This window comes from Vulpes vulpes, chromosome 3 (genome assembly GCF_048418805.1).
Source record: "Vulpes vulpes isolate BD-2025 chromosome 3, VulVul3, whole genome shotgun sequence".
Taxonomy (NCBI): Eukaryota; Metazoa; Chordata; class Mammalia; order Carnivora; family Canidae; genus Vulpes; species Vulpes vulpes.
In genome coordinates this window covers 43,309,448-43,331,768 of record NC_132782.1, presented here as the reverse complement: position 1 = coordinate 43,331,768, position 22,321 = coordinate 43,309,448, and positions in this window count along the sequence as shown.

The following is a 22,321-nucleotide window of genomic DNA, read 5'->3' as shown; positions in this document are numbered from 1 at the left end:
ATATTAATTCTGCCAATCCATGAGCATGGAATATTTTTCCATCTCTTTGTGTCTTCCTCAATTTCTTTCAGAAGTCTTCTATAGTTTTTAGGGTATAGATCTTTTACCTCTTTGGTTAGGTTTATTCCTAGGTATCTTATGCTTTTGGGTGCAATTGTAAATGGGATTGAGTCCTTAATTTCTCTTTCTTCAGTCTCATTGTTAGTGTATAGAAATGCCATTGATTTCTGGGCATTGATTTTGTATCCTGCCATGCTACCAAATTGCTGTATGAGTTCTAGCAATCTTGGGGTGGAGGCGTTTGGGTTTTCTATGTAGAGTATCATGTCATTGGCGAAGAGGGAGAGTTTGACTTCTTCTTTGCCAATTTGAATGCCTTTAATGTCTTTTTGTTGTCTGATTGCTGAGGCGAGGACTTCCAGAACTATGTTGAACAGCAGTGGTGAGAGTGGACATCCCTGTCTTGTTCCTGATCTTAGGGGAAAGGCTCCCAGTGCTTCCCCATTGAGAATGATATTTGCTGTGGGCTTTTCGTAGATGGCTTTTAAGATGTCGAGGAAAGTTCCCTCTATCCCAACACTCTGAAGGGTTTTGATCAGGAATGGATGCTGTATTTTGTCAAATGCTTTCTCTGCATCTAATGAGAGGATCATATGGTTCTTGGTTTTTCTCTTGCTGATATGATGAATCACATTGATGGTTTTACGAGTGTTGAACCAGCCTTGTGTCCCAGGGATAAATCCTACTTGGTCATGGTGAATAATTTTCTTAATGTGTTGTTGGATCCTATTGGCTAGTATCTTGTTGAGAATTTTTGCATCCATGTTCATCAGGGATATTGGTCTGTAATTCTCCTTTTTGGTGGGGTCTTTGTCTGGTTTCGGAATTAAGGTGATGCTGGCCTCGTAGAACGAATTTGGAAGTACTCCATCTCTTTCTATCTTTCCAAACAGCTTTAGTAGAATAGGTATGATTTCTTCTTTAAACGTTTGATAGAATTCCCCTGGGAAGCCATCTGGCCCTGGACTCTTGTGTCTTGGGAGGTTTTTGATGACTGCTTCAATTTCCTCCCTGGTTATTGGCCTGTTCAGGTTTTCTATTTCTTCCTGCTCCAGTTTTGGTAGTTTGTGGCTTTCCAGGAATGCGTCCATTTCTTCTAGATTTCCTAATTTATTGGCGTACAGCTGTTCATAATATGTTTTTAAAATCGTTTGTATTTCCTTGGTGTTGGTAGTGATCTCTCCTTTCTCATTCATGATTTTATTAATTTGAGTCTTCTCTCTCTTCTTTTTAATAAGGTTGGCTAATGGTTTATCTATCTTATTAATTCTTTCAAAGAACCAACTCCTGGTTCTGTTGATCTGTTCCACAGTTCTTTTGGTCTCGATATCATTGAGTTCTGCTCGAATTTTAATTAACTGTCTTCTTCTGCTGGGGGTGGGGTCTATTTGTTGCTTTTTCTCTAGTTCCTTTATGTGTAAGGTGAGCTTTTGAATTTGAGATCTTTCCAGTTTTTGAATGGATGCTTGTATTGCGATGTATTTCCCCCTCAGTACTGCTTTTGCTGCATCCCAAAGATTTTGAACGGTTGTATCTTCATTCTCATTAGTTTCCATGAATCTTTTTAATTCTTCCTTAATTTCCTGGTTGACCTTTTCATCTTTTAGCAGGATGGTCCTTAACCTCCACGTGTTTGTGGTCCTTCCATACTTCTTGTCGTGATTAAGTTCTAATTTCAAGGCATTATGGTCTGAGAATATACAGGGGACTATCCCGATCTTTTGGTATCGGTTCAGACCCGATTTGTGACCCAGTATGTGGTCTATTCTGGAGAAAGTTCCATGTGCACTTGAGAAGAATGTGTATTCAGTTGAGCTTGGATGTAAAGTTCTGTAGATATCTGTGAAATCCATCTGCTCCAGTGTATCATTTAAAGCTTTCGTTTCTTTGGAGATGTTGTGCTTAGAAGACCTATCCAGGGTAGAAAGAGCTAGATTGAAGTCACCAAGTATAAGTGTATTATTATCAAGGTATTTCTTCAGTTTGGTTATTAATTGGTTTAAATATTTGGCAGCTCCCACATTCGGGGCATATATATTGAGGATTGTTAAGTCCTCTTGTTGGATAGATCCTTTGAGTATGAGATAGTGTCCCTTTTCATCTCTCACTATAGTCTTTGGGGTAAATTTTAATTTATCTGATATAAGGATGGCAACCCCTGCTTTCTTTTGAGGACCATTTGAATGGTAAATGGTTCTCCAACCTCTTATTTTCAGGTTGTAGGTGTCCTTCTGTCTAAAATGAGTCTCTTGTAGACAGCAAATAGATGGGTCCTGCTTTTTTATCCAGTCTGAAACCCTGCGCCTTTTGATGGGGTCATTAAGCCCGTTCACGTTCAGAGTTACTACTGATAGATATGAGTTTAGTGTCATCATATCTATTCAGTCCTTGTTTTTGTGGATTGTTCCACTGAACTTCTTCTTAAAGGGGAATTTTAAGAGTCCCCCTTAAAATTTCTTGCAGAGCTGGTTTGGAGGTTACATATTCTTTCAGTTGCTGTCTGTCTTGGAAGCTCTTTATCTCTCCTTCCATTTTGAATGAAAGCCTTGCTGGATAAAGTATTCTTGGTTGCATGTTCTTTTCATTTAGGACCCTGAATATATCCTGCCAGCCCTTTCTGGCCTGCCAGGTCTCTGTGGAGAGGTCTGCTGTTACCCTAATATTCCTCCCCATAAAAGTCAGGGACTTTTTTTCTCTTGCTGCTTTAAGGATTTTCTCCTTATCTTTGGAATTTGCAAGCTTCACTATTAAATGTCGAGGTGTTGAACGGTTTTTGTTGATTTTAGGGGGGGATCTCTCTATTTCCTGGATCTGAATGCCTGTTTCCCTTCCCAGATTCGGAAAGTTTTCAGCTATGATTTGTTCAAATACATATTCTGGCCCTCTGGCCCTTTCGGCGCCCTCAGGAACCCCAATTAAACGTAGGTTTTTCTTCCTCAGGCTGTCATTTATTTCCCTTAATCTATCCTCATGGTCTTTTAATTGCTTGTCTCTTTTTTCCTCAGTTTCCCTCTTTGCCATCAACTTGTCTTCTATGTCACTCACTCGTTCTTCCACCTCGTCAAGCCTCGTCGTTAGGACTTCTAGCTTGGATTGCATCTCATTTAATTGATTTTTAATTTCTGTCTGATTGGATCTAAATTCTGCAGTCATGAAGTCTCTTGAGTCCTTTATGCTTTTTTCTAGAGCCACCAGTAGCTGTAAAATAGTGCTTCTGAATTGGCTTTCTGACATTGAATTGTAATCCATATTTTGTAACTCTGTGGGAGAGTGGGCTGTTTCTGATTCTTTTTTTTGAGGTGAGGTTTTCCTTCTAGTCATTTTGCTCAGTGCAGAGTGGCCAAAAACAAGTTATATTGGGAAAAGGAGAAAAAGAGAGAGAAGGAAAGAAAAGAGAAAAAGAAAAAAGAGAAAGAGGAAAACAAAGGGGGGGGAAAGAGAAGAAAAAGAAAGAAAAAGAAAGAAAGGAGATAAAAGAAAAAAAAGGGGGGGTGGGGCGGGGTAAGCAATCAGAAATCAAGAAGAAAGAAAGAAAAAAAAAAAGCACAAAACAAAACAAACAAATAAAAAAAAAAAACACACAAAAAAAACCCAAAAACAAAAACAAAAAAAACCAAAAGCAAAAACCACGGGGAGTATCTTCCGATTCTGTGTACTTTAAGTCCCTTGACTTCCCTTGGAACTGGTCCGTGTCGCTGGTCTTCTGGGGGAGGGGCCTGCTGTGCTGACTCTCAGGTGTTAGCACTTGGGGGAGCTGCTCTGCCCCTGCCTGGTGCAGGGCTCAGTGGGGGTTGTTCACCCCGTGAGGCCCCAGGAGGAAGCCACAGTGGCGGGGGCAGCTCTGGGACCCTGGAGTCAGCTCCCGCAGTAGCTCCGGGTCTCTCCGGCTGCAGGGCCTGGGGGCTCCCGGGCGGGGCCGCTGATCTGCTCAGTTCCAGGCAGGAGCGTCCTTGCTGTCCTGGGCCCTCCCGGCCTCTGCCTGTCCCGGGGGAGGCCGGATCCTGGGCTGTGTCCCGGCGCCCTATGCTCCGGGGCCTGCGCTGTTGGATTCGCGCTCCCGCCCCGTAGCCCCCTCCGCGGAGCCGCCGCCCGAGCCCCTCCGAGCTGTTCCCGGAGCCGCGCCGCCCCCTCCGCGGAGCTTCTTCCTCCGCCCGAGCCCCTCCGAGCTGTTCCCGGAGCCGCGCCGCCCCCTCCGCGGAGCTTCTTCCTCCGCCCGAGCCGCCGCCGCCGAGCTGTTCCCGGAGCCGCGCAGCCCCCTCCGCGGAGCCGCCGCCCGAGCCCCTCCGAGCTGCTCCGGGTCCCGCCGAGCGCTGCAGCCCTTAGGGAGCTCGGCGCACTCTCCCGGGCCGCAGTTCCTCTGTTACTGTCCCAGGGAGCCCGAGGGCGTCCCCGCCTTTCTGGGGATCCTGCTCCAATTCCCCGGAGGCCTTTCCGCGGGGAAGGTCGGTGCAGCTCCTGCTCCTCCGGGACGGGGCTCTCCTGTCCTGGGGACACTCGCCCCGGCCTCAGCCCGGCTCCTCGCGGGGCCCCTCCCCCTTGGAGGCCTTTTGTGTCTTTATTTCTCTTTCCCCGTCTTCCTACCTTTTTTTTTTTTTTTTTTTTTTTTTAAATTTTTTATTTATTTATGATAGGCACACAGTGAGAGAGAGAGGCAGAGACACAGGCAGAGGGAGAAGCAGGCTCCATGCACCGGGAGCCGGACGCGGGATTCGATCCCGGGTCTCCAGGATCGCGCCCTGGGCCAAAGGCAGGCGCCAAACCGCTGCGCCACCCAGGGATCCCCGTCTTCCTACCTTGATAGAAGCGCGAACTCTTCTCACTGTAGCGTTCCAGCTGGTCTCTCTTTAAATCTCAGGCCGAATTCGTAGATTTTCAGGATGATTGGATGGTTTTCTAGGTAATTTGTTGAGGACAAGTGACCTGGAGACCCTACTCCTCCGCCATCTTGCCCCTCCCCCCGTGCAATTTATTTTTTTTATTATTTTTTTTTTTAATCTTTCCTCTCCTTTGAAACACATATGTATCTGATAATAACATCCTTTCATGCTTTCCTTTGAAAAGCCTGTAAGTCATTTCAATTTCATTTTACCACCATAATATTAGTCCTAGAGCCTTAAGACAAAAATTATTTCTCCATTTAGATGCTACCCACTCAACTCATTCTGATGAAAAACAAATTGTATTCCCCCCCACCCACATAGTTAAATAGTTACCTTATAATTTGAAAGAAATACAGAGGTCATAATTTTGAGGTCAAATATACTCATGGATACCCCTTGTCTACCTTTCATTTATTTCCATGGTTGGAAAAATCTTCAATCTCAGAAAAATTAAAATCTTCCCTGTAAACCAAATTAACCATATTCCTACTTTCATGGTTTCCTTACCATTAAACTTTCCTTCATGTATTAATTCATTTATCCAGGCAACAAAATATTCATTTCTAATAGATAGTACTTTACTCTTTGCTACAGTACAGATATTATATATTCTATGATAAAAATGTTATATATGATATATTTTATATATTAAATATATATTTAGTTAAATACATATTTAATTAATATATTTACATTTTATACATCTATAAATATTTATGATATAAAATTAATATATATTTAATAAAACATATTTAATTAAATATATATTAATTATTTTACATGATATAGACACATATGTGTTTATATATATCATACATCACCATATATATATAAATTATATGTATATATTCCCTGCTCAAAAACTCCTCAGGAAAGAGGTACAGAGATACCTACAAGTCATTTAGTATTGAAGAAAGTATTTTGTTCTCTTATTATTATTATTATTTTTCATGGGAGAGTATTTAGGCATATTAAATGTTAAATGAAAGTGACTTATAGAGAGAAAATTTGAAAGAAAAAGCTTCAACCAAAGGAGCAAGTTGACAAGGAAATAATACCTTATAGATCCCAGAGAATAGATAAAGAGAGAAGAAATTTAATTTTGGGTAGAATAAAGGATATCAACAAATCCTTCTACCACTTATATCAATCAATCCATTAATATGCAAATATTTATTAAGGACTTTCTATTCTCAAGGTTCAATATGCAACACTATTTCTGTTCTCATGGAACTTAGAGTTCTTTATTGGGCAGATGTTAAGAAAATCACAAATATGCAATATTGTAATTACAACAAAATAAAACCTATGAAGATAAAGCACACAGTGCCTTGAGAGGGGGAAAGACCTATTTTTGGAGAACAAGGAAAGGTTCTCTGGAGAAATTAAACTGTGATACGAAGGAATAATAACAAATAAACACATGGAGGGAGGGAAAATGCATCTCAGACAGAGAAAGGAACATGTGAAAGGTTCAATGGTGAAATATTGAGGTTCCATTAAGCAAAGGAAGGATCAGTGCGGTAGAATATAGAAACATAAAATAATGTAATACTATGAGTTATTAAATCTTTTATTAAAAAATTGAAGCTTTTTGAGTAAGGATTTTGATCTGATTAGACTTGCTTTGTGAGCCAGTTGCCTTAGTAGAAATGGGCAAGAGTGGAAAAGTTAATAGGAGTGGCTAAGAGCGATAAGTTAATAGAATTGCATTGTAATAACCCAAATAGGAGACCACAGTAGCTTTTTTGGGGGGAAGAAAATGTGGAGATCAAGCAAAGAGGATGGGCTCTGGAGATCTCTAAGACATAGGATCACCAAATCACTGATGGATTAGAGAATAAGAGAATGTGAAGTGTAAACAATAATTTCTAGTATTTTGGCTTCCCAGGGGAATTCTATCAAACGTTTAAAGAAGAAACCATACCTATTCTACTAAAGCTGTTTGGAAAGATAAAAAGAGATGGAGTACTTCCAAATTCGTTCTATGAGGCCAGCATCACCTTAATTCCAAAACCAGACAAAGACCCCACCAAAAAGGAGAATTACAGACCAGTATCCCTGATGAACATGGATGCAAAAATTCTCAACAAGATACTAGCCAATAGGATCCAACAACACATTAAGAAAATTATTCACCATGACCAAGTAGGATTTATTCCCGGGACACAAGGCTGGTTCAACACTCGTAAAACAATCAGCATGGTTCATCATATCAGCAAGAGAAAAACCAAGAACCATATGATCCTCTCATTAGATGCAGAGAAAGCATTTGACAAAATACAGCATCCATTCCTGCTCAAAACTCTTCAGAGTGTAGGGATAGAGGGAACATTCCTCAACGTCTTAAAAGCCATCTACGAAAAGCCCACAGCAAATATCATTCTCAATGGGGAAGCACTGGGAGCCTTTCCCCTAAGATCCGGAACAAGACAGGGATGTCCACTCTCACCACTGCTGTTCAACATAGTATTGGAAGTCGTCACCTCAGCAATCAGACAACAAAAAGACATTAAAGGCATTCAAATTGGCAAAGAAGAAGTCAAACTCTCCCTCTTCGCTGATGACATGATATTTTGTCTTGAGAAAGTGAATATATACTAAAACTATTCTGAATTGGGTACCACTTAAAGAGAATTGAGTTTCAGGGGGACGATAAGGAGTTGCTATTCACTGAAAGATGAAAATTGATTTCCTCTGAATTTTGAAGCATTTCTGATTCTTGGGATGACATGATGGTGGCACTCAAGTCTGAGGCAACAGGAGATTGAAAATGGCTTGGCAGAGGGGATATGAGGTGCCTACTTTTCCACTTCCAAGTGGAATTTTACATTGAAATTATGGCAGAAAGATTTCACTCATAATGGTAATCAGGAATCCTGAATTTATGTAGCGATAAATACAGAGGTGTGGACTTTCTCTACTTTTTGGTTCACCATCATGGATTTGGAAGTGTAAGGAGAACATGAATTGTTGAAACAGACAAAAAAATAGGAAATTTTGGTCTAAAAGTGGAATGCTAAATGTCAACTTCCACATTGTGATTAGGGTAATGTCAAAGTTTAAGTTTTGGCTATAGATGTAAGAGAGCTGGACCTATTTTATTCACACCATCTCTGTCTTTTCCCAGTCGTATGATATTAGGCAAATGATGTAAATTCTTGGCACTTATGTTTTCTATTTGTCAAATGGGGATAAGCCCTTTCACAGGCTAGCTTGTGTTTTGAATTAATAGTAAAATGGTTAGCAAATATTGAAAACATATTGAATTTCCCACAAATGTTATTTTTATTATATATAATACATGGATTTCTTTTTTCCCTCCATATTTACCCTAAGATATACCTTGAATTCAGAAAACTTCTGATTCCTACCACCTACCAGAAGAAAATAATACAACCGATTTTAATACCTGTTTATATTGCAAATCTTACTCCGAGGGATAAGAAAATAGTAATACTGTACTTGTCCACAAATTAGTAGCAATTTCTCAGTTGACTAGAATTCTAATGACGACAAATAACAAAATTATTGTTTACCTGTAAGAAGCACTTCTTTTGTATATTTCCATATATACACATTATGGTCTCATGACTCTTCAACTTTCTCCTCATTATTTTTACTATAGCTATTATTACAAGTTAGATGCCACTTGACATTTTCAGTATTAAAAATTCTTTTAAAGTGAGACCACAATTAAACTGGCATTAAGTAGCCTCTCATATAAACACAATTCTCTGTAAAGAAAAAAAAATACCACTGCTGAGCATCTTGACACTTCTAAATTATCTGCTGCATGTGTAATCTTATATAATGATTGTAAGGTACTTGTAAGCTAAACATTAAGCTGAGGAAACACACGGCCGGAGACAGAAGGCAATTATTTGACATTCTTTGCCTACCAAGTACCTACTAAATTGTTGGCACAGCATTCAAATCCAAGTGTCTATCAGGTTTAATATTTGATTTCATTGTTAATAGATATGTCTTTATTTCAAGAAGAATTTGAGCTATCTGTAGGGAAGGTCAGGAGTAATTTAGACAAGAGAAAATTTATTTCATTTTACAAAACATCTTCTAGTAGCATTCAGGTATCATCAGATGTTCTTTAGGAAAATAAAATGCTCTGAGTTGGAAAAACATGGCATACACATCCACAGACTTCGTAGTAAATGCAGTAGAAATTAGGGAAGTTGCAAATGATATTTTTAGAAGTGTGCTTGTGACAGATCAGATTCCTGAAGACTAGAAAGTAGTTGTCATAACACACTTATCGGAAAGGCATTACGTGATGACAAGTACAGGAACAGAAAATTGGTTAGTTTAACATAAATTATAGGGGGAACTATATTAGAAAACCAAGCACAGAGAATAAATGCTCACAAAGACATGCCACATTCAAAATAAAAAATAAAATTGCTTTGGTATCACTTCAATAACTCATTTTGCTTATTCATTTTAAGACACAGCTTTCAATCTCCTGTGGGATATACACTGACATTTATATTTATACTAATTTCCTCCTAAAACCATGCATTTGTTTCCAATACAGCAGATGTGAAAATGATTCAGAATAAAGTGTATATAAATATCAGTAGTGATCTTCAAATTAAATATATTAGTATGACTCTGTGCTTGTTCTTCTCATAAATACGTTTGGCCATCCAATTATATAACAGGGAAATGCTAGTTGTGTAGGTTATTATTGCTGTCCATCCAACCATCCCAAACTCAATAGATTAACATAAAAACTACTTATTCTCATGCCTTTGTGGATTCTGAGAGTTTGTTGATAAAGGCTATGCTTTGCTTAAGACTGTGGGCTTGGTAACCTTAGCTAGGAAGCTCTCTTTTAAGTGAATTCATCTTGGGGACTAGGTTGTAGAGGCAATGGCTACCAGATGTGCTGGGTAATATTAGGGTACCCAGATATTTGGTCAATATTTTTCTGGGTGTGCCTGTGGGGCTGTTTTCAGGTAAGATTAATGTTTGAATTGACTGGGTTATGCAGATTGTCTTCTCTAATGGGAATGGTCTTCATCCAATCAGATGGAGGTCTGAACAAAAAGCTCCCTGGTAGGTCAGAAGAAATTCCTCTTCCTGACTACCTTGACTGGGACTTGGGTCTTTTCCTGTCTTTGGATTCTAACTGAAACACTGCCTCTTCTTGAGTCTTGAGGCTGCAGGTTTGATGATTGCAGATCTCAGAATTTCTCAGCCTTCAGAATCATATGAATATATATGATTCTTCTTTTGGTTCTATTTCTCAGAGAGCCCTTTCTAATATACTTGGGTCTCTTCTCAAGGAAACATAAATTTTCTTAACATCTCAACTCAGAACTGACTTGCTGCTACTTTCATCTGGAGCCTATTAGCCAGACCAGACCAATTACATATCTGAGCCTGAAGTCAGCAGGGGAGAAAAAGACACCATGCTCATTATGTGGTCATGGCAAGGTGTGTAGTACACCTCAGCAGACTCTAAGCCAAGGGTGGCTGTTGGCCCAGAGAGACAGAAGAAATGACCTGGAGACAGCAATCAAGACCTAGATTTATTGGGAGAACTGCTATACAGTTGGTCTGGGAGGGGCAGATTGGACAAAGCATCCACTGCTGGGATCCACATGCAATAAACTTTTATAGTGTAGCAACTAGTCAAGCAACTATCGGTAGCCTTTTCCCTCCTTGCCTGACAGGTGTTCCAAGGAAATCATGGCCTGCTGCCTAGATATTCTTCATTACAAAGGAGATGCTCATGGTTGGTAACCCCTCAGAATCCCCAATCTTGAATGCTGGATAGCATATTTCTCCACATATCCTGCATGATGAGACTACAAAGGAAGATGAGATCTGTATATTCTCAAGATAGTGATTAATAGAGGCTTTCAGGGTGTGCTTGTACAAACCAGCCATCCAGCACATATTGGAGGCAAGGGTGAAGACTTGGGGCCATTTATTTATTATACTTCAGTAGAGGTAACATGAGGTTCCTCATGAGCTTTGATTTACTATCTCTGTTAGTTACTTTACTAATCAAGGTAATAAAACTGATCACCTGTGGAGTACATTTTCTTTACATAAAATTTAAGGATCAGACATACAATTTAGGAAATTACATTATAAATGTCATTTCTCTCCAGGATTAGAAGACACTATAAAAATTGCCCTGATAAAAACATAGCTGTAAAATTAAAGGTATTAACTGTTTAGAGGATTAGAATCCCTTCCATTTGGTTGTGGTTTTAGCAGATGTGATCATTAGACCTGGAAAATTAAAATTTGCACTAACTTTTCCTCTCTCCAAAAAAAGCCTTGAAATATAGATAAAGGGAATGCTCCAATATGAAAGATAAAGACAATGAGAGAGGGAAAGAGAGATTGAGAGGGCAGAAATTTTTTTCAAAAATTATAGTTTATATTCTAAAAAAGAACAAATATATTGCACATGAAAACAAAGATCACAGGATTACAATAAATCACAATAAAAAAGGAACATTTAGAGAATAAGAAAGAGACCTTAGTATTTAAAATATAATGGAGAAATATAAAATTCAGTGTAACACAAGGAAAATAATTTGAGCAAAGTTTCTGGATAGTAGAACAACAAGAAAAGAGATGAAAAGTAGAAGGCTAGAAAAATTAAAGCATTGATCTAGGATGTCCACTAGCCAACTACTAAGATTTCCAGAAGGCAGAGCATAGAAGACAGAAAGGAAGTCACTGTTTAATCAATTATACAAGAATATTGCCTTTTCCTCTCCCCCAAGTCCCCAGAACCAAAGAATGGGAATCTTATCAAACTTTTAAAATAATAACATCTGATACTATTTACAATGTTTCACAAGGTAAAAAAATGAAAGAAAACTATTTTGGATATTTTTATTTTTAAAAAAACCCACCTACATCTAACCATGAAGAAACAAAAACAAAAACAACATTGATTTGCAATTGGCATAATTCTTATGAACTATATGGGCCGAAGTTTGTGCAGAAGAATAGAATGTTAAAAGGCTCTAAGGAGAACAGAGAATGTACTATAGTGTGCTTTAAACAAGGACATTGTTCATGTAGCGAAGACAGTAAAGGTAGATAACCTGTATGAAAAAAAAAAGATTGGAAAAGTAGGCAGAGGTTAGAAAAGGCAAAGTCTTCTGGGCTTGTTGAGGAGGTTGACATTAACTTAAGTGCGGTAGGATGGCATTGGGGACTTTTTGAACAATGGAAAGAAGTGGTCAGATGTGTCTAATTATGAAATATGTTGGATTATTATGATTTCCTCAATTTGGGATCTTAGAGAATACTCTTGGTGTCTAATTATGGGTCACACAGAAAATATGTACTTGCTCATGAACCTGATAATGAATCATAAGACTTACATGTAGATAGAACAGGGGATAATCTACATTATATAGTTTCACAAACAAATAGAAACCTCTTACCTGAAGTACATTACTTCATTTATTTATCAATATCTACAATGTGTGTAGCAGGACATCCATAGGAATAATACCTTCTTATTCCTCCAATCCCCCATCCCAATATTCCAAGAAGAGACAATACATTGTTTTTAATTTACACAAAAGAGCAAAAGACTATAAAAAAGACTGTTTTATCACCAGTCCCTTTCTAAAGTTAGCATTTCAAACCCTTCTTTTAAAGATCTGATTCTTGTTTTCCAGGCTTATCTTTTGCCCTTTCATCCTTTATATACCAAGGCCTCTAGCTATTGAGATACTGTTTTTTCTCTTTCACTAGAATTTGCACACCAGTTGTTCTTTATACACTGTCAGTTGTCTGGGGTCAGAGATGATTATATTTTTATCCTATGATTATTTGTGAAATGCATGTCCCACATATTTTTTGTCAGGTACTATTCAATACACCAGGGACAAAAAGACACTAAGAGAGAGTTTTGTCTTGATTCCAGTAGAACTGGTCTATAGCACATGCTAAGTATATGTTTCTTGACTTTTACTATGTACCAAATAAATACTTTTTTTAAAAAAGATTTTATTTATTCATGAGAGAGACACACAGAGAGAGGCAGAGATAGAGGCAGAGGGAGAAGCAGGCTCCATGCAGGGAGCCCGATGTGGGACATGATCCTGGGACCATGGGATCATGCCTTGAGCCAAAGGCAGAAGCTCAAGTGCTAAGCCACCCAGGCATTCCTAAATAAGTATTTTTCGAATGAATTTTAATCTCAGTTAACATTTTTTAAAAAAGACTTTATTTATTTATTCATGAGAGACACACACACACACAGAGGCAGAAACACAGGGAGAAGGAGGCTCCATGCAGGGAGCCTGATGTGGGACTTGATCCCAGGACTCCAGGATCATGCCCTGGGCCAAAGGCAGGCGCTAAGCCACTGAACCACCCAGGGATCCAGCCTTTTAACATTTAAAGTTTAATTTTAAGTAGATAAAACTTTATTTCCAGACAAAAAAATATTAGTTATCTATTTCTTATCAAAAAATCTCTATAATAGAGAGAATTTAGTGCTTATCTCCTTTGCCCCTAGCATTATACCAACCCCATGTTACATTACATGGCAAAAAAGGCTTTGCAGGTGTAATAAAGGCTACTAATCGGTTTGCTTTAAGATAAAAAGTTTGTCTTGGATTATCTAGGTAGGCACAGTACAATCACAGGAGCCCTTAAAAGCAGAAGAGGAAGTCAAAGTGATGCAGATAAAGGATAAATCAGAGAGATTTGAAGCATAGAAGGACTCCGTCTGCTGTTGCTGGCTTGGATATGGAGGACACCATGTGGAAAGCATAAGGAAATGAATTCTTCCAATAACTAGTCATTTTGGTAAAGGACTCGAAGTCCTAGATTGAATTGCACCCTGCTGACACTCTAATTTCAGCCTTGTAGTACACTGAGCAGAGAATCCACCTGGGCCAAACTCGACTTTTGACCTCCTAACACTGTCAGATAACCACTGAAGGTGGTCATAAGCTGCTATATTTGTAACTTGTTAGGTAGCAATAGAAATCGAACACTGTCTAAATCAACGTTCATTGCCATTGTGGTATTAGTTACTGACACTACACTTCAATGTTAAGAGATTTAATCTCATAGAACAATGATAAATTTAATCAATTAAATGTAATTGTTTAAGGAATTATAAAAATTACACTATATATGCTATTAGCGAGAAACAATCAATGCAAGAGCAGTATGCCATTTGCATCAGTTTCTAAAGAGATTCTGTGTTACGGTGGAGGAAACACTGGAACAGCAACCAAAACAGCTGACTCTAAGTCCAATACTCGCCATGTGATAGTGAGAAAGTCTGTTGTTCCCTCTGCCTGCTGGATTTCTCCTACTTCAAGTGGGTGTCATACTAGCTCTCTTCTCCTCTCACAGGATGGTGAAATTCTAATGAGATAATATGTACAAATGCACTCTATAAAGTATAAAACGTAATGTAAATGTGACACAATTATTTTTTTTACATGATGCAATTATTGCTAGACTGCTACTGAGATATTAATGTTTATATTTTCTCAGTTAATTTTGAATAGTTTCCATAATTCCATAGTAATTAGGTTTCATAAGTGATGTAGCTTCCTCAAAAAGGTAAATAGATTGATGGATGGGCAGGTGGATAGGTAGTTAAAGGTATATGTATTCAGATTTTTTAAAAAAATGATTGTTCTAGGGACGCCTGGGTGGCTCAGTGGTTGAGTGTCTGTTTTGGCTCTGGGCGTGATCCTGGGTGCCAGGATGGAGTCCCACGTCAGGCTCACCGCAGGGAGCCTACTCTCCCTCTGCCGGTGTCTCTGCCTCTCTCTGTGTCTCTCATGAATAAATAAATAAAATCTTTAAATAAAAATTTTTAAAAAAAATGATTGTTCTAAGGAAGATTTAAAATGTACTTAGAAAACTCCTTTTTCCAAATAAATGATTTTGGAGGGTTAATATCATTCCAAATGTCTCAACTCATTAAGTACCACTGTGTAATTTTTATACTTTTTAAAAGCAAAGTTGCTCAAGCAGCAAATTCAAAGTGACAGGACTCTTTATATCATATATGTGGCATTATTAATTTTGCTGCATCTCCAGGAGATGCTAAATATAGTATGTCATTAAATTGTAGATGTACACAGAGTTCTCTAAGGTCTAGGTACTCACAAGTAAAAGATGAAGGCATTAAGAAGCTCATTAATATAAATAATAGTGTGAGCAAAACAGATATTGCCTTAGGCAGTACAATTACTGGTCAATAACTCCTTATCAGTTGTCTGTTATCATCTCTTTATTTTACTACTTCACTTCTTATCCTTTGATCTGGTAATTCTTGTTTTATACTTGGGCCCTTTTGTTATTTCCTGGCAAACAAACTGACCTAGTAAAGATTCAACATAATCAATCTACATTTAAAAGTTTTCACTAAATCTTTATTAATTTTGAGTATAGAAGGTTCCAGATTTTTTTCCCCTTTTTCAGTGGTTATCAAGATCGAACTGTGATGTGCACTGGTATACTTTTCTATATTCTGGTTGGATTTGTTGAACTTTTTATCTGTGGGTTCAGGGTTTTCATCAATTAGGATATTCCTTGGCCATTGTGTCTTCAAATACTTTTTCTTCCCCCTTTAAGGCCATATGCTCTTTGTGCTTCATTCTCTTATCATGTCCTCAAGCACACTGATCTTTTCTTTTGTAGCATCTAACCTGCTGTTAATACCATCCAATATATGATTTGTTTGAAATGATGCTTTACGCCTTGAAAAGTTCTGTGGCCTGACTTTTTTTTTTTTTAAACAAGTTTTCATCCCATTGCTGTCTTCTAGTTCATTTCTCATCATATTTGTAGTATTATTTATGTTTTTGCACATTTGGAGCATATATTATAGCTGTTTTAAGACACTTGTCAGCAATTCCCTTAACTCTGTCATTTATATATCCCTTTCCTTTGATTCATTTTTCTGCTGCTTATAGGCCATATGATTTTCCTGCTTCTTTGCATACCTAGTAATTTTGTATTGGATCCTGGACCTTATGGATTTTACATTGTTGCATGATGGATTTTGTATCATTGCATTCAAGAGGTTTGAAAGACTTGTGTGGCATTCAGTTACTGTAGTCAATTTAATCCTTTGGGGATGGGTTAAGGGTGTGAAGCATGAAGCATGATGAGGGTGGGTTTGGAGAAGTCCAGAGTCTGCAGCTGATTCAGCTCAACTTCTAAAGTAAAACCCATACGTGAACTATCCCTGATGCCCCGTAATTTTTTTTTTTTTGCCCCGTAAATTTAAATGTGTCTCTGCTTTTGACATCTTTTTCAACTCAAGGATTTGTTTAGATTGGTTATACCACCCTGATGGAATTTCATCCCTTTCACTGACAGACGGATACTAAGATAAATATTCCAAAAGACCTCTCTGTAGCTCCCTGTGCTGCTGACTCCTCTCCAGTATTCTTCCCAGCACAGTTGAGCCTTCTTCACCTCCTTTAACTCTGACTTCTGGCTCTTCATCTTATTGAGATTGCCTGGCTTTCTTTGATTTCTCTTTCCCTGGATAACAGCCCGGAAACTGCCTTCAGTAAATAGCCTACTTTAATCATCATGTTGGTCTGTTTGTTTCCTTTGTCTCATGGATGACAGTCCTGTGTTGGCTGTTGTCTAATGTCTGAAACCTGTTGTTATATATACATATGTAGAGATAGAAGTAGGGTCGTTCTCATAGCAGAACATTATTGGCAAAAGTGGAAATTCCCTTGAAGCTATAGAAGAAAAAAATCCTATCTCTTTTCACTGAAAGGGCCCAGAAATAATGATGTATCATAGACATGAGGATTCCTGGCAATTAGATCTTTGTTTTAAAAATATAATTAATCACCAAATGAACTAGAACTCCTTAGAGCAATGGCTGATATTAAATATGTGATAAGGAAAGTAAAAAGATGAGCCTGGAAATTCTTATTACATGAGAAAGTAAAAAAAATGCTGCAGGATTGGTGAAGGTAGGTCACATTTTTATAGGTGTCTTGATGGCTCATGTGGGTATTTGGCAAATACTTCAGGAGTTCCAATGAAACACAGATGGGCCAATGTTTTAGGAGTCAAAGTCTTTCTAAAAATAAAGAGCTACATTTTAGGAATAATAGAATAAATATACGTTCATCCCAAAGAAACCAAAACAAAGCCTTCACAGGATAAAGACGATCCAACAACAATTTAACTGTCGTATAGAAAAAGTCAACATTCTTTCAATGAATATAACAAAATCAAGATTCCCTATAACTTTTCATCTATAATATTTTGTATATAGTTAAAGCTTAATAGACATGTGAAGAAGGAAAAAGTGAATCATAATCAAAAGAAAAAAATGAAGAGAAGAAATACACAGGTGGTGGATTTGTTGGAATTAGCAGACAAGGACTTCAAGATAACTACTAGAAATATGTTAAATAATTCATGGTGAATGGTGAAGAGATTGAGAATTTCAGGAGAGATAGGAAATCTCTTTTAAAACCTACCAAAAAATCTCAGAATTAAAAAGGTGCAATACCTAAATAAAATTATTGAATGAGAATAATGGCAGATACAACATTGCAAAGAGAAGTATCATTATATGTTTGTCTCTCTATGTCTGCCTACTTTTATTTGTTAAGAGAAGAGACAGAGGTAGTGGGGCAGGGGAAATGGAGAGAATCTCAACCAGCCTCAATAAATAGAAACTAATCTGAAGCACAAATTATCTAATATAATCTGAAGCACAGACAGAAAAAAAAAAAAAAAGATTGAAAGAAATAAACAGAGCCGCAAAGACCTAGAAGACAATAACAAGCAGTCAAAATTAGATGTAACTGGTGTCCTAGGAGGAGGAGGGAAAGTGGGGAAAAAATATTAGCACTGCCCTCAAAAAACTGTTTAAAACATCAACTCACACAGCCAAGAAGAAAGAAAACTGCAAGGTGGATAAACACAGTGAAAACCACCCCAGGTCACAACATGGCTTGACTACTTAATCTATGAGACAAAGAAAACATCTTGAAAGCAACCAGTTAAAAAAAAGACAAGAAAAAGGGAGAGAGCAACATGTACAATGGAGACACAATAGACAGGACAATTAATTTATCAGCAGGAGTAATGGAGGGCAGAAGGCAATAAAATGACATCTTAAAAGTGTTTTTAAAAACACACATTTACCTAGAATTTCATAGCTAGTGAATGTATCCTTCAAAAAGAAAGGCAAAATAAAGGCACTGTCAGATGAACAAAAATCAAGAGAATAGGTTGCTAACAGCATCACAGCAAGAACCAGTCCAGGAAGAGAATCAGACTGAAGAAAGTTGAATGGAAAGAATTCTTGCCTTATATGTAGAGAAGTATGATATTAATTCAAGGTAGATGAAAGGTTAAGGGAGCATATTGTACTCCCTAAAATAAGCACCATGAAACAAATCGAAGGAGTGAATAATACAATTCCACATAGGAGATAAAATGGAATACTCAAAAGCATGATTTTTAAAGAAAAGTGGTGGGGGGGGAATGGAAACTGGGGACTTGGGGGCTCCCAGCTCAGTGCTTTGCTTCTTAAATGGACTAGACCTTGCCGACCCCTCAGTGGGAAATTACTCATGAAATAGATGGCTTTTTACACAAATTGAGGGAGAAGATTAAAATTGGAATGCTAGGTGGGTAGGACTTTGAGAAAGTACGGGAGCAACTGGGAAATGATGTGGGTGAACAATATGATAATGTCTTTTCCAGAAAAAAAAAAAAAAACAACAGAGCAAACAAAGCATACAAAGATGGCAACCCCTGTGTACACAGAATATTCAAGGTCAGCTGGGTGAGGTGATCAACCACTATCTGAGCTACATTGCAGAAGTTAAACTCCCAATGAGAGGGTACTTTCATTGCAATTCTAAATGGGATGTTAAATGTGTCCTCCCCTGCAGACACTAACTTGGGATGCCAAATTTCACTGAACGATCCTTTTTTTGTTTTAGAGCTGATAGGGCTTCCCAAAGGCATTACTCACGCCTAGTTTCTCAGAGATCAGGTAAGGGTAATTAATAAAAAACAGAGCAGCACTTTATTTCTGTGAAAAATTTTTAAATAAAGGTGTCCATTCAGGCCCTAACCCAGACTTTGACCATGGTGGAGACCCTCACTTCCCCCTTCCACATTTGGCAAGTTCTCTGTGAAACTGGAAGGAACCTGAAGGCCCTAGTCCAGAACACAGTTGAAGAGAACTTTCCAACAAAAGGGTTCACTGGTCACCTTCCAGTAGATGGAAATATCGAGACCCACAGCCTTCCACAAGCTGGGGCTGGTTTCAATCCATAGGTGGCCTCTGCTGGGGGCTCACCTACCTGAATCCCCAGTCCAGGGGAACTCTGTGCTCTGCATCCAGGGCCATCTAGCCCCTAACCAGGTGCTTTCATCATGGATAAATCTTGTTCCTTACAAATCTTCAGGCCACGCAGGCTTTTCTCTCTCAGGATTGGGTTGGGGGAAAGCAAGAAGAAATGGCAGCTTGTGGAGTCAGCCCCCTTCCACACTCCCATTTACCACCCACAGGAAGGACGTAGCTCAGTGATTCCCAGGACACGGCATTTAGTGCCCTTTTCCTTGTTAAATTTTGCAAATGACACTGAACTGACCTTTCAAAATGAAAAGTAACAAAGTGATTTCATTATTTCCTAAAAAAAAATTTAAAAAATTTAAAAAAGAAGTCACTAGGAATAGTGGGATAAAGAAGGGACGATGAAAAATAGAAGATAGTGAGAAACAAGTATAGTTAAATATATGTGGACTTAATGCTCCAACTGAGTGAGATTGTCAAACTAGATAAATAAGCAAGATGCATCTATATGCAGTTTACAAGAGATGAATTTTAAATGTAGGAAAGTTGAAAGCAAAAACAACAGAGAAGAAACACTATGTGAACACAGCATAATACAGCTAATATGACTATACTAAATATCAGATAAAGCAGACTTCTGGACATGGGGAATTACTAGATATAAGAAATATTTATAAAGATAAAAGAGTCATTTTAACAAGAAGATATAAAATATTAAACTTGTATGTACCTACTAACAAATCTCAACAAAACATGAAGTAATAACTGTCAGAACAAATGGGAAAGCTAGAGAAATCCACCATTATTGTTAGGCATACTGTATAATCTTATTTACATTTATTTCTAGAACATAAAAATGCCAATATAATCTGAGGAAAATCTCAATAGTGGTTGCTCTAGGTAGGGTTTGACTATGAAGGGTCAAGTGGTATTTTCTCAGGATGATAAAAATACTCATTTTCTTGATGGGGATGGTAGTTTTACAGAGGTACACATTTGTTAAATTCCTCCTGGTATATACTTAAATCTGTGCATTTTATTGATTTTAAATTCTATCTCAATGAAACCTCAAAGTACTGCCTAGTATTCTACATAAAGCCCTTTGTCACTTACCATACTTAATATTGGATATTCTATATATTTATGCGTATTATTATCCCTGTTAAGAGTCCTGCCTGAGTTGTTTACCTTTGCAATTTTGCGATTCGTTGCACAATTTAGATAATCAGTCAATATCAATTGAACAAATACAAATGAACTATAGATATTGAGCCCAACATTTTAAATAGGATCAACTTATCAACTTTATTGTGTGTTGTGGAGCTTGGGTTGGCAAATGATGCTGCATAGGCTAAAATCGGCCCACCGCTTGCTTTGTATGGTCCACAAGCTGAGAATGGTTTTTATTTATTGTAAATGGTGGAGAAAAAATGAAAAGAAGAAAATTCTGTGCGACAAGGGAAAAGTCACATAAAATTCCAACTTCAGAAATCATCAAGTTTTATGAAAACACAGCAAACGTAAAAGGATGAGAAAAGATATACCATGTAAACACTGAGCGTGGTAAAGCTGACAGGGTTTTCCTAGTATCAGATAAAGTAGGCTACAGGAGAGGGGTTTTTGTCAGATACAAACCAGAATTCAAAACAGGTAAAAGCTGAAAGTGTTGCAGGCGCTGCTGAGCTAGAGCCCAGGAATCTGGACTACAGTAAGCCTTCAGACCCTCTGTAATGAAACCTACTGTAGAGTAATTGCAATAACAAAATGTTTCCTAATCATGAGCCCTGGAATTATCAGCTGCTTCACAAGATACAAAATGACAGATGGGGTCAGGCAACAGATTTAGTAAGAGGAGTATAAGCGATTATGTAGGCTACAGGAGTGGATACAATTTGGAGGCTGCGAGATAAGGAGATAACTGGTTTCTGCCTACACAGTTTCAGCAGCTTTGCAAAGATGAGATTTATAAATACTTTATAAATTAAAGAAATTAACTCCAGCATCACTAAACTGAAAGTACCACCTACACCACTTGCACAGTTTTCTATTAATAGTGAGTGAAGCATTAGCTGCCAAGACCTTGGAATAAATTATTATGGAATTAGACCTTGCAGAGATGAGTTATTGCCTCTCATATGCACATTACTTGTAGCAAGAAAATACCATATTTGGAGTCAATCTCTTGTAGAGTCCAAAAGCTACACATAGTTACGATGACATAAGAGCTTAGACTTACAGCCTTATTAATGTTTTATAGAAATGAGGTGGAGAAGATAAAATGGATAATAATTTAAATGAAGATGAGATGGTACTTCAATGTTTTTCGGTCCTTTTCTGGTCTCTCAGCTACTTCTAAGAGTACAACCAAGCATTCCTTGTTTAAAGGAAAAACTCATTATTCTACGGCACTACTTATTAAGGAGAGAATAAATTCAGTATTAGTTACATGAAAGATTAGAGTTAGAAAATGCTGAGGCCCATGTTTAATTAACTGTGACATATCTCTGCAATGGGGGTGAAAGGTTTTCAGATCAGGATCATTTGCCTGTAATTAATATATGATTATAACTTATTGCAAATAACAAACCTGTTGAGGATTGCTTAATCTAAAAGGAAAATGTATCACTGGGATGGAATATAAGGGGTATTCACGGTTCATGAGGCCTCATGTGGTCAGGCCTTTGGAAAGAAACTGGAACCACCCCACATATTTACCTTTAGGGCTATCTTTTAATTTTCATTTTGGACTATTTCCTTATTTTAGTCTTGCTATTGACCAACCTTCTCTTGTAGCTAAAAATGGCTGTCATTAGCTCTCAAGTTTAGAATCTTCTTTTGAAGAGGAGTTCCATAGTAGAGTTTCATGTCTACATTCCTTGGTAAGGAGCTCTTTGGCCCAGTTGGTGTCAACTGGGCCAACACAGTAAGGTACCACTCCTACTTTGACCACAGCGGGTCCTGTGGCCCTACCACTGTGTTCAGAGAAAGAGGTCTTATTGCTCTGGTCTGACCAGTATTCACTAATCAAACCAGAAAATATAGTAATAAG